The following is a 14,045-nucleotide window of genomic DNA, read 5'->3' as shown; positions in this document are numbered from 1 at the left end:
AAATCTTTCAAAATGAATTACAGTGTGGAAAATTCTAACTACTTTAATAGGTTTGATCAAGTGGTTTTTGAACACATATTAAATCTCTGTTTTCACCTAAGCTTATTTGTCATGACCAAAGGACAAGATTGTTGCTGTACTGGGGCTGAATCTTACATTATTTTGACTAAGTGCGAGTTGCAGAGTTTTTGCGAAGATTCTCACCGCAATGCCCGGCAAGATATCTTACCAAACCTGCTTCAATAACTACCTGTTCCCCAACCCTATAACATGTACATCCAATTCTAACCCCAACTTATCACACATCATTCCTAGAACAACTCACCACTCGGTAGATATTCGCTGAAGGCACCCATGCCATATTTGAAAGGTTGCTGTGCACCCGGATGAGCACTGGTGTTCCAAAGCTGCTCTGTTTGGTCAAGAAGTCAGAAGATGTCAGAGAAGAAGAAGATGGCATCGCAATTCTCCGACAGGACCTGGAGGTGTAGAGGAATCCCCTTCCTGGAAAACTGGTGGAGAAAACTGCACCCAGATACTGCCAACCTGGTGCGAGGTCACCACCTGAGTCAGTGTCATCTCAACATGTGGAAGAATGATCGGCAATGCTGTCAGAAAGTCAGGTGGCCTTCTCCAGTCTGCCAGGGTAAGTGCTACACTCTTCTCTCTGCCACCTTTCATTCACTCTGCCTCTGCTACGACACCAACTTCCAACCAAGAAATTCATAGTCTACCACTCAGCATTGTCAGCAGCATTTTCCCTCACTCATTCAGCACCCCAGTCTCATATTTCATTCGTCTCTGCCTGCCTACTCACACCCTCGCAAAACCTCATCATCTTCCCACCTGCACCCCCACTGACAGCTGTGCCACCCACTTTCAGTTAATTCCATTTCGCACTTTCTCCCATTACAGGAGAAGACTGCTCAGAGGAGAGCACAAAGGGTCCAAGTCGGTAGAGGGGTGGCCAATATTCGAGTCCTCAGCTTCTAAGAGGAAAATCCTGTCCCTTGCAAGAGAAGACTAGGATTGGTGCTTCAGGGATGCAGAAACATCCCACCAACTGAGTAAGAACCACCCTCCCATTAACCTTAATGCCATTCTCAATCATTGCCCACCTCTTGTAACCACTGGCCACTCTTTTGTCATGCAGGTACCAACAGCATCTCCAGTATGTCTGTGGAAAAACTCCCAGTTCCATTAGAAGACACCTCCACGACTTCTCAGGACAAGAGTACGGTATGTGGGACCAAATGGCCCTCATTGAGATCATCTGGCTGCCACCAAGGACAGGTTGGCAGCTGCCATAGAGAACCAGGTCTAGCTCCCCAGGGTCTGCTAGACAGTGATATACCTCTGTACTTCATTGCCCCAGCCATTGGTCCCCAGGACTGAGGGCATGGCAACAAGATGTTGGGGAGCCTTGACCCTAGTCCAGATGCTCCTTCCTCACAAGGACACAGGGCAATGCCAGGAGGCACCCAGTCAAAGGAGAAAGCACACATAGGACACTTGAGAGATGACTGGGACCTCTGCTCCCATCTCCTTGAGTTGAGGTTCAAGTTAGGAAGGGTTGATTTGCCACTGGTAAGAGGATGCTAAGTGTGTCTGGGCCATCCAGATACCATCCTTCACCCCTGCTTCCCTGATCAAACCTCCAGGGCCAACAGGCTCCACTACAGAGGAGGCTATCTCCAACCAGCTACATAACATACAAACTTACAAACAAGGAACAGGAGAAGGCCACTCAGCCCTTCGTGCCTGCTCCACCATTCAATAATACATGACTGATCTGATTTTAATGTCAACTCTACATTCCTACATATCCCAGATAAACTTTCATCCCCTTGGTAATGAAGAATCCATCAAACTCTGCCTTAACAATTTTTAAAGACTCTGCATCCATTATCTACTTCTATTTTGAGAAAGGGAATTCTAAAGACTCTCAATCCCCAAAGAGAAACATTTTTTCCTCATCTCTGACTTAAATGGTTGACGCCTTATTTTTAAACTCTGACCCCTAATTCTAGATTTCCCCACAACAGGAAATATCCTTTCAACATCCACCTAGTCAAGTCCCCTCAGGATCTTATATGTTTCTATTAACTTATGTCTGACTCGTCCAAACTCCAGAGAATACAGGCCTGTCCTTGTAATGCAATCGGCCCATTCCAGGTTTAGTCTAGTAAACCTTCTCTGAACTGGTTCCAACACATTACCATCCTTCCGTAAGTAAGGTCACCATTTCAGTACATGGTACTCTAGATGTGGTCTCACCAATGTTCTGTATAATTGAAGCATAACCTCCCTCCTCCTGCATTCAAATCCCCTCACAATAAAACATAACATTCTATGAGTTTTCCTAATTACTTGCTGACCCACATACTCACCTTCTATGATTTATGCATTAGAATACCCAAATCCCAATGCATCTCAGAGCTCTGCAACATCTCACCATTTAGAAACACACATCTTGTTATTCTTGCTTCTAAAATAGTCATTTCAGACTTTCCCACATTGTACATCATTTGCCAAATCTTTTCCTAATCATTTTACCTATCGAATCCCTCTGTGACACATCACTTGTGGCCTCCTGCAGCCTGAGAAAGTCTCACTTATTCCTACTCTCAGCTTCCCATTAGCCAGCCAATCTGCTCTCCATGCCAAAATGTAATCCACTATACCATCAGCTTTTGTTTTCCACAACAAACTTTAATATGAAACCTTACCAAATGCCTTTTGGAAATTTAAATACAATATATTTACTGGTTCCCCTTTATCTACAGCACAAAATAAATCTTGAAAGAACTCATGGTGGCTCATTGGTTAGCACTGCTGCCTCAAAACACCAGGGACCCAGGTTTGATTCCACCCTCAGGTGACTGTGTGAAGTTTCCACATTCTCTTCATGTCTGTGTTGGTTTCCTTTGGGTGCTCTGGTTTCCTCCCATAGTCCAAAGATTTGCAGGTTAAGTGGATTGACCATGCTAAATTGCCCCATAGTGTCCATGGTTGTGTGGAGTGGATGGATTAGTCATGGGAAATGCAGGGTTACAGGGATATGGTAGGGAGGTGGATCTGGGTGGGATACTCTTCAGAGGGGTGAGATGGGCTGAATAGCCTGTTTCCACACTGTAAGGATTCTATCCATGATAACTTCAAATAAATACATTAAACATATTTCCTTTTAACATGACTCTCTTAACCAGGAAGAAGAAGAAGAAAACCTATTGAGGGTACTTTGAGGGCATGGGTGACAATGCAGGGCACATCAATTCTCACGTTTGCATATATTTCACTGTTTTCCTTCTTCATCTGTTTGTTTGAGTCTCTGGTTAGCCCCAGATGTAAGTGTGCCAGCATGATGCTTGACTTTGTGTCCACACCAGATATTCCATAGATTGATGTCTGTTTTGAGATCCTGCTGCAGAATGCAGAAGCAAGATGAACAAGACACCATTGCCCTTCACAGTCAAACAATTCAATCCTTTCTCTGGCCTCTGCGTCCAAATGTGTTGGTGTGAATAGAGTAGTCAGCGATCTCTGTGGCACAGATGTGTGCAGCACACAGGCAGCCAGGCCAGGGAATAGGTACTCTGCAGGTCAGTGTCCTGTACAGTGCAGGGCTCTGTGTATAATGTTGCTTCCCTTTACAACATTGTTGGAGTTTGCAAGCCCCATTTCACAGGTTAAGACACTTCCCCTGCCCACTCTTTCCAGAATAATCATCATCGCTTCCACCACCAGCATCAATCCCATCCTTCTTTTTCCTCAGTCTCTGTGGACAGACCCAGGACAGAATGTGGCCCACCGCTTTGACCAACTGGACAGCCCTGGACTGCAGAGGTACAAAGCCCCTGATCTAGATTTCCCCAACAGGATTCCTGAACATGACCAACTCCCCTGGATTGGTATCAGAGCCTACCTCTGGTTGACAGGTGCCTCCTGAGGACTATTCCACCAGGACTTTGAAACCTGGCTGCCTGCTTGCTGCACATGCAGTGTCTTTACTGTGTAAGCTGCTGGGACATGGTGCAGGTGTGACTTAGCACACTGCCACACACACCCTTTACTGAGGATTGCTGACCGACAAGACAAGCTGCCTGGTTGTACGTCTGGAAAGGCAAGACAAGGCAGGGATGTAGTGAGAGTACAGGTAGGTGTTAAGTAAGTGAGTGCTAAGACAGCCAGTGAGCGGCCCTGTGATGCAGCCTGGTCCAGTCTGTGAGTTGGGTACCTATCTGTTTGTGCAAAGTGTCCCCAATTTTGAAGCCGGTATGGGATTATGAAAAACAAACCATACTTAACAAATTTATTGGAGGTTTTCAAGGATTTAACAAGTAGAATAGATAAAGGAAAGCCAGTGGGAAGAGTCATAGAGATCAACAAAACAGAACAAGGTCCTTTGGCCCATCAAGTCTGTGCCAGTCAAAACAACTGGCCCAGTGGGACTCCATTGGACACAGGTTTCCAGTCACAAAAAACCTTCGACCATCACTCTCTGCTTCATGTAACTCAGCCAATTGTGGATCCAATTTGTCAAATGTCTTTGGATCCCATGGGTTCCTACCTTTGCTCTCGGTCAGCATGCAGGACCTTATCATAAGCCTTGTTAAAGTCCAAGTAGATTATGTCAAATGCACCCACACACCTTCATCTACACATCTAGTCACCTCTTTGGAAAATTTAATTAAATTGGTCAGGCATGATGTCTCCTTAACAAAACAATGCCGACTGTTCTTGATTAATTTCTGCCTCTCCAAATGTAGATTAATTCCGTCCTTCAGAATTATATCCAATCATTTCCCTGCCAATGAGGTTAGAGTGACAACCCTGTAGTTTCTTGGTTTATCCCTTCTTGAATAATAGGCCTACATTATCTGTTCTCCAGTCCTTTGGCACTTATCCTGCGGCCAGAGAAGAACTGAAAATTATTGCCAGTGCCCCTGCTATTTCCTCCCTTGCCTCCATCAACAACTTTAGATACATTTCATCTGACTCTGGAGAATTATCTACTTTTAAGCCATTCATGATCTCCTCTCTGTCTATGCTAATTTCTTTAATTATATCACAGACATTCTCCCTGATTTTTATTGCTATATCATCCCTCTCACCTGTGAACACCAACACAAAGTATTCATTTAGAACACTATCTACATCTGGGTCCACACACAAATTACCGCTGTGGTCCTTAATGGACCCTACTCTTTTTCCCATTATCTGTTTACCCTTAATATGCCTCTGAGACAACTTTTAGGGTTTCTGTTATTTTACTTGCCATTATCCTTTTCATGTCCCTTTTGGCTCTCCAACTTTCCTTATTATGTTTTCCCTTACACATTCTATACTCCTCTAGGGCATCTGCTGTTTTGAGCCCTTGGTATCTGCCATAAGGCTCCCCATTTCTCTCAATCCAATGCTGCATATCTCTCAATATTTAGGATTTACAGGATTGGATGATCCACCCTTTCTCTTATTGGGAACATGTTGGCCCTGTATTCTCTATATTTACTTTTTGAAAACATCCTATTGTTTCGAGACAGATTTACCTGAAAGTACCTGCTCCCAGTCCACTCTGGCCAAATCATTTTGGATTTTACTAAAATCAGCCTTCCCTGAGCTGAGAACATTGATTTCAGGCCCATCCTTGTCTTTTTCCATAACTGAATCTTGAATCTTATCTTGAATGAAACAGAGTTATGATTGCTGTCTGCAAAATGTTCTCTCACTGATACTTCAACCACTTGTCTGGCTTCATTATCTAAATGTTTCCTCATCTTAGCCTAAATGGTCAACCCCAGACTTTGTACCTTGGTTTTAGACTTTTGAACCAGGGGAAACACCTTCCCTGCATCCAATATGTCCAGCCCAGTTAAAATTTTATCCATTCCAATCAAATCACCACGCATCCTTCTAAACTTCAGTGAATACAGACCCTATATTCCAAGTCCATGGCTTGTTGGGCCTTCTGTTCACTGGCTTAAAAAGCTTTCCTGGATGCTTTTTAAGAATTTGATCCCTTTAAACCTTTCAAATATCACTATCCTGTTAATGTTGGGCAAGTTGAAATCCTCCACTATCACTATCCTATTGGACTTTCAGAAGGCTTTAGATAAGAACCTTCATAAGAGGTTAGTGGGCAAAATTAAAGCACATGGGATAGGAGGTAACATATTAGTATGGATTGAGAATTGGTTGACATACAGGAAACAGAGAATGGGAATAAATGGGTCTTTTTTCTGATTTGCAGGCAGTGATTAGTGGGGTTCATCAAGGATCAGTGCCAAGGCCCAGCTGTTCACAATATATATAAACGAACCCGAAGGTGGTACCAAATGTAATATTTCCAAGTTTACTGATGACAAAAAAACTGGGCAGATTAGTGAGTTCTGAGAAGAATACAGGGAGGCTGCAAAGTGATTCAGACAAGTGAGCAAACACATGGCAGATGCAGTGCAACATGGTTAAATTGAAGTTAAACACATAGGTGTGCTAAACAGGAAGGCAGAATATTATTTAAGTGATGATCTGTTGGGAGGTGTGGATGTACCAAGGGATCTGGGTGTCTTTGTAAACCTGTCAATGAAAGTAGACAGGCAGGTGCAGCAAGCAATTAGGTAGACAAATGGTATATTGGCTGTTATTGCAAGAGGAGTTTAGTTCAGAAGTACAGAAGTCTTCCTGCCTTGGTGACTTGGTGAGACCGTACCTGGAGTACTGTGTGCAGATTTGGTCTTCCTATGTAAGAAAGGATACACCTGTATAGAGGGAGTGCTGTGAAGGTTCACTAGGCTGATACTAGGGATAGCAGGACTGTCCTAGGAGGAGCAATTGGTTCTACAGGGTCTGTATTCACTGAAGTTTAGAAGGATGAGAGGTGATTTGATTGGAATGGATAAAATTTTAACTGGGCTGGACATATTGGATGCAGGGACGGTGTTTCAAAAGTCTAGAACCAAGGTATAAAGTCTGGGGTTGACCATTTAGGCTGAGATGAGGAAACATTTCTTCACTCCTGTGCATTTGTAGAGTTCTGTACCACATAAGGCTGTGGAGGTCAAGTCATTGAATATATTATGAAAACAATCAATAAATGTTTAGATGATAAAGACATAAAGGAGTATGGGGAGAAAGAAGGAATATGACATTTACATAGAGGACCAGCCATGATCATATTGAATGGCGAAGCAGGCTCGAAGGACAGAATGGCTTATTCCTGCTCAGAGCTTCCATTGTAGATTAGGGATCAGGTTAGGATCAGGTCTATGCAGAATTAAAGGCTGCCTTGACATCAGCCCCACCCTCAAGTTGCTCAAAATGTCCTGAACCACACTGTCAGAAAGATATGATTGCACTGGAGGGGGTGCAGAGGAGATTCACCAGGATGTTGCCTGGGATGGAGCTGGATAAGCTCGGGTTGTGTTCTTTGGAGCAGAGAAGATTAAGGGGTCCCGATAGAGGTGTATAAGATTGTGAGGGGCATGGACAGGATGGATAGAAAGCAGTCGTTCCCCCTTAATTGAAGGGTCAATAATAAGGGGGAGCATAATTTTAAAGTGAAAGGTTTAGAGGGGATTTAAAGAAATAATTTTTCTCCCAGAGGATGGTCAGGGTCTAGAATGTACTGCCTGGGAGGGTAGTTGAGGCAGAAAACCTCACAACCTTAAGAGAATTACGTGGATGAACACTCGAAGTGTCATAACATTTAAGACTATGAGACTAGTGCAGGAAAGTTGGACTAGCATAGATATAGTGTAGCTTTGGTGTTATAGACTTGATGGGTTGAAGGACCTCTTCTGTACTGTTTGATTCTATGATCCTCTCATTCTCCTAAGCTCTAGTAAGTGTAGGCTTAAACTGCTCAATCTCTCCTCATAAAACAAGCCTTTCATCTCTGGAATGAAACAGGTGAACTTTCTTTGAACTGTATCCAATACAATTACATCCTTGTGCATGCATGGTGTACGCTGGCCACCCTGCTGAACATAGATAAACTGAAATCTGTCCCAGACAGTAGAGAAGTTGCATGAGAAACTGTCCTAATACCCAAAGGCAGAGCGGTTCAGAACCACACTGAAGTCATGTTAGCAGTTGGGGAGACACATGAGTATCAGACCCCAATGGACGAAGAAACATAAGGCATTACCTCAAATGAACCCCTGCCCCTCAGAGACACCAGTGGTACATGATTATGTGATAGCTAGGAATGGGTCAGGATACATCACCTTAGGAGGAGGGCACATTAAACATATGAATATAGGAAGAGGGTTAGTGAAGGCAGCACAAGGGCTACAACAACATTATGTAAAATGAATATTACAAAAGTACAGGAGGAAACTAGTGTGCAGGAGCAAGAGTGATGGACAAAGGAAGGGGCAGTTAGAGGAGAAGAATGGATATGGAAGATTCATAGGTAATAAACCCAGATTGTATCCAAACAAGCCTGTCAGAAATCTGTCACAAACTGAGCGCAGTGATTGTCAATAATATGACAGGCTAAAAACTAGTGATTGAAGTGGAATGGGGAGAGACGTGTCTTAACACAGTCAGCGAAGTTAACGGTATAACGATAGAAAATCAATCAAAATTAAACTGGCCCACCAGCCAAGATCTGAAGACTCATGGGAACCATCTGCAAACAGATTTTACTGGATCCCTGCTGACAATAGGGACATGAAACACCATTTAGTAGACAGAAAGATTCTCCAGGTAGGAAGAACCATTTCCCACTTGAAAACAGTAGCACTGAGATGATCGCTTAAATTCCCGTCCAGATGGGTTCACTTTACAGGGAAAGTAATAGGAAGTTGTAAATTATTAGAAGTCTGACAAAGATTCTTTGGCCCATGAGGCTGGCCAGTGAATCTGGCCCAGACAAAGAATTCCATATCCTCTGAAAGAATTAAAAACACTGCCCATTGACATATTTAATATTATCCCTTTACATTACAAGTGTGGGTTCAGAATTGGCTAATGGATTGAAAAGAGCAAAATGGGAGCAAAGACTAGAATTCTGCTAATTCTGAAATAAAGACTGAAAATATTGGAAGTACTCAGCATGTCTGGCAACATCGGTGATGAGAGTTAACATTTCAGTGCAATAATCCATTTTCAGAACTATGACAACAGGAATGAATGGTGGCATAGTGGCTCAGTGGTTAGCACTGCTGCCTCATAGCTCCAGGGACCTGGATTCTACTCCACACTTAGGCGACTGTCTGTGTGGAGTTTGCACATTCTGCCCGTGTCTGCGTGGGTTTTCTCCCACAGTCCAAAGATATGCAGGTTAGGTGGATTGGCCATGCTAAATTGCCCATTATGTGAAGGGATGTGCAGGCTACACACGCTCTTCACAGGGTCGGTGTGAACTCAAAGGGCCAAATGGCCTCTTTCCACACTATAGGGATTCTATGATTCTATGGTTGTTTTTGAGACTGGAGTGAAGGTACAGTGGTATTTTCTACGGCTGTCAGTACTGTTGCTGTCTTTAATGTTTATTAGTGATCTGGATTTGGCTCATACAGGGATCGCTCAGAAGTTGACAGATGATGTGAAACTGTACTAAAACAAGGGGAGGATCATAAGCAGGGTACAGACATGCTGTTACATCTTTACTGGTAATAAATTCAGTGCTACTCTCAAAACTGAGCTGGATACATTTGAAGACAAAACATTGTAGGGTTATAGAAATAAAACCAGAGTGGAACTTCTTGACTACCTGTATGGAAGACCTGGCATAGACACAATGTACCAAAGTCACTGTTCTGTATCACTCACTGATTCTACAGTTTGTGTATAGTTTGCATTACACCATACATCTTTACACTGTAGTTATTTATAATTCACACAGCCTCCATCTGGGTATGCAGAGAGGAAGGTAACATGTGTAATTCTTGCTTTGTGTAGAGCTGGAACATTTGAACAATGACAAACAGGTAGCATGTAGCATGCCCCTTGCTTTTAATAATCTATCAAAACATTTTGAGTCCCCTGGGAGAAGTGAATAAACATATTATTAATCTAGACCAGTTTGGGAGAAAAAGTCTTGGAACTTCCTCTTTGAACCATTTAGGCACTTAGACCTAGTCCAGGAGATCACTCAAGCCCTAGATTCCCTAATATACCTGTCTTTTGTGAGAGACAATGACTGGTTCAACCAGAAACCAGACCCCGAAATGTAGCCACTGTGTAGGAAATGGTATAAATCAACAAATGACAGAAGCATGTAAAAAGAACTGAGCAATATTATGGGTGACTATAGTCTTCATCTTAATTAGGGTAATCAAATTGAAAAAAAACAGCTACAACAACAAATTCATTGAGTGCATTAGGTATAGCTTCCTTGGGCAATATTGCCATGGGGCCAAGCAAGGCTATCTTGGATCTGGTAATGGCTAATGAGGCAGGTTTAATAAATGGGCTCAGAGTAAAAGATCTCCAAGGAAGTAGTGATCAGAGCATGATGGAATTTAATATTCAGTTTGAGAGTGAGAAACATGGGCTGTATATAACTTAAATGAAGGGAAATACATTGGAATGAGGTTAGAGTTAGCTAAAGTGAAATGGGCCGATAGATTAGCAAGAATGACAGTTAGAAAACGGCAGCAGACATTTAAGAAGGTAATTCATGATTCTCAGTAAAAATACACGCCAGTCAGAAGGAAAGATTCTGAGAAAGGGATAAACCAGCCATGGCTAACCAAGAAAGTTAAGGAGAATATTAGGTTGAAAGTAAACGTATATAAGGAGGCTAAAGTTAGTGATAACCCCAAAGATTGGGATAAATTCAGAATCCAGCAAAGGAGAACTAAAAAGACAATAAAGCCAGATAAAATAAAGTACAAGGGCAAACTAGCATGGAATATTAAACTGACAATGAGTTTCTTTAAATATATGAAAAGAAAGAAAAATGTTAAAGCAACATAGGCCCCTTAGAAAATGAAACTGGGGAGGTGGTTATGGGGAACAAGGAAATGACAGAGGAGTTAAACAGCTATTTTCCATCAGTTTTTACAGTGGAAGAAACTTCAAACATTCCATTAATACTGAAGAATACAGGGGAGTAATTAAGTACCAGCATCATCACTAAAGAAGTAGTATTAGACAAACTAATGAAGCAAAAGACAGATAAGTTCCTTGGCCCTAATGGCTAGCATCCAAGGATCCTTAAAGAGGAGCTACACAGATATTGGATGCATTGGCTGTAATTTCCAAAAATCGTTGGATTCTGGAGGAGTACCAGAGGATTAGAAAACTGCCAATGTGACTCTCCTATTCAAAAAGGGAGACAAAAAGAGCATAACTTCAGGCATATTAGCTTAATATCTATTCTTGGAAAAAGGTTGGAATCAATTATTAAAGAAGTAATGAGGAACAAATGAGAAAATCATAATCTAATGTGTCACCTCCCCCCTTCAATATTGTGATCCCCTCATACACCAACCTTCTCCCTCCAATTCCCATGACTGAATTCCCCAGCTTTCCTCCCACAGCAGTAACCCCTGATAAGTTACCCTTGAAATACAATGGCCAGATGCCCAAGGACTGACGTGACCCACCCCGTGAATAATAGCTGGATAGCCCTGGACAACAAGTGACTGAACTCCGGGACTGATATGTAGAAAGCTCCCGACTCTGCTCCCATGGCTCTACAAACTGGTTGCATTGGACCCACAGAGCTGACTGTGTTGCACTGCCTGTACTAAAGAGGTACAGACCATCTGTCCCTGACCGCCCCAAACCAGCCACTTGACCATGCCAAGGCCCCTGGACTGATATTGGAGGCTGCCTTTGACTTACTGTGCTTGGACCCCCTGACTGAAAGTGACTAACAACTGAACATTCAAGGATATTTGATGTGTAGGAAGGACAGACAGGAAGGAGGTGGAGCTGTGCTGATAATAAGGGATGAACCTGTACCTTAGTAAGGAAGGATCTCGGATTGGAAAAGCAACATGTGTAGTCTGTTTGGGCGGAGCTAAGAAACAGCAAGGGCCAGCAGATATTGGTTGGAAATACTTATAAACCACAAAATAGTTGTGGGGGGTATTAATCAGGAGAAGAGAGAAACACAAAGCATAAGCAAACTGTTATCATTGGTGATTTAACTTACATATAGATTGGGTAAAGCAACTGAGCTCTAAAGCAGTGCAGGATGAGTTTCTGGAGTGTGTGTAGGGATTTTTTTAGAGCAAGGTGTGAGGAGCCATCTAGCGGACACGCTATTTTAGATCTAGAACTATGTAATGAGAAAGGGCTAATGAACCATCTTGCTGTAAAACAACCTTGGTAGGGATAAGGAAGCATATTATAGAACTATAAAAAATAGGAGGAGTAGGCCATTCAGCCTTTCTAACTTACGCTGCCATTCAATTTGATCATATCTGATCATTCAACTCAGGACCGTGTTGCTAATTTCTCCCATAGACTTTGACCTCTTTGAAGAAATTTATCTACATCTTTCTTTGTCTTCAATGTTTTGGCCTCAACAATTTCCTGTTGCAGAGAATACCACAGACTCACCACTCTCTGGGTGAAGACATTTCTCCTCATCTCCCTCTGAAAAGGCCTCCTACTTATCCTTTGACTGTGACCCGTGATATGGCAGAATTTTACATTACACTTGAAGGTGAGGTGGTTGAATCTGAAGCAAGGGTGTTAGAATTAAATAAGGGAAATTCTGAAGGCATGAGGTGCAATTGACTCAGGTGGATTGGGAAAATATATTGAAAGGCTGTTCATAGGCAATGGATAGTCTTTGAAGAACTAACACAGCACTTACGTTGATGTATGCATTCTTTCAAGGTGCAAAATATTAATAAAGGTCAATCAACCCTGGCTGATAAAAGAAGTTCAGGATTGTATAAGGTTCACAGGAGAAGCTGAGAAAATTACACGATATAGCAGTAAATCTGAGGATCTTTGTGAACGTGTGTACTACTCAGATCAGAGTGAGGCAAATACGCTTCTTTGAAGAAGTGTCTGCTAATCTTGCCTCCATTGATGAAGGCCAGTGTCTTATCCTTGGGGAGGGGGAGGATTTTAACTGCACCCTCCAGGAATGGGATCTTGTTGGTGCTCACACTGGTTTAACATCAGGGAAGAAGGTGACGACTTGGTGGATGTCTGGCGAAATCTCTATCCTGGCTCCATCACCTTCAGCTTTGTGAGGCCTGGGGTCAGACTGTCAAGGATTGATCACCTGTACGTTTCACAGGGGTACGTCTCCTGTGTTCCAGCATCCTCCGTGCAGCAGGTACCATACACAGATCACCACTTGGTGTGGGCAGAGCTCACCTTGTTCCATGCCTATCTCACTGCTGGAGGACGAGTGATTCCAGGATTCATGCCATCAGTTCTGCGCTGGCTGAAGAAGGAAGCAGAGAGGTTTTGAGGCCATGGTGAGGCACAGGCAAAACTCACATCTGCTTCTCCTGTCAGGAGTATGTGAGGAGACTGACGAAGAGATGGAAATCCAGGATCGAGGAGTTGGAGATGGAAGTGTTCAACCTGGAGTCTCAGTCAGCGGATTCGATGCTGCAAGGAGTGTACTGTTATGAAGTAGACGTTAACCCCCTCTGAGAACTAAAACTGAAACACCTAAAGAGGAGCACCTCGCCCTATAATCTGTAAAAGGAGTGTGAAAAGTGGTACAAGCTGCTTTAATCTCTCGAAATTACAGCCAGGTTACATGTCTTCTAGAATGTTCTGTTTCCTATCTATCAATTCTTCTGTCAGGAATATTGACTAGTTGTGCCGTCGGTACTGTTGTTATTTAGATGGTGCTTTCTCTAAGACATAGAGGAGGCTGTGAGAGCCAGCGATTCTCTCTTGAGAGCTGAGGGCCGTTAGCTCCAGCAGATGGCAGCTAGCTCGAGGGCTTTGTTCAACTGCCCCCTTCTTTTTATAGCCTTGATGACAAATCAATATTTCTTACAATAAGATTGGTCCTATGTTGTCAAAACCATCAGACTTAAATTTAATAGGTTTTTGGTATTTAAATGCTTGGTTCAAATTGACTGGCTAAATTCAAAAGTCTTAGTCAA

At 42.8% G+C, this 14,045-nt stretch overlaps 1 long non-coding RNA gene across 1 annotated transcript; it reads left to right on the top strand.

Annotated features, from left to right (window-relative positions):
- Positions 1-329: 329 nt before the first annotated feature.
- On the top strand, positions 330-1,311 carry LOC125486072. Its single transcript, XR_007264756.1, has 3 exons — positions 330-646; positions 916-1,067; positions 1,154-1,311. It is a non-coding gene; the product is annotated as an uncharacterized LOC125486072 (long non-coding RNA).
- Positions 1,312-14,045: the final 12,734 nt, after the last annotated feature.

This window comes from Rhincodon typus, chromosome 25, assembly GCF_021869965.1.
Source record: "Rhincodon typus isolate 14 chromosome 25, sRhiTyp1.1, whole genome shotgun sequence".
NCBI classification, from domain to species: domain Eukaryota; kingdom Metazoa; phylum Chordata; class Chondrichthyes; order Orectolobiformes; family Rhincodontidae; genus Rhincodon; species Rhincodon typus.
The sequence above is the reverse complement of the archived record's forward strand: the minus strand, read 5'-3'. Positions and strand labels throughout refer to the sequence as shown.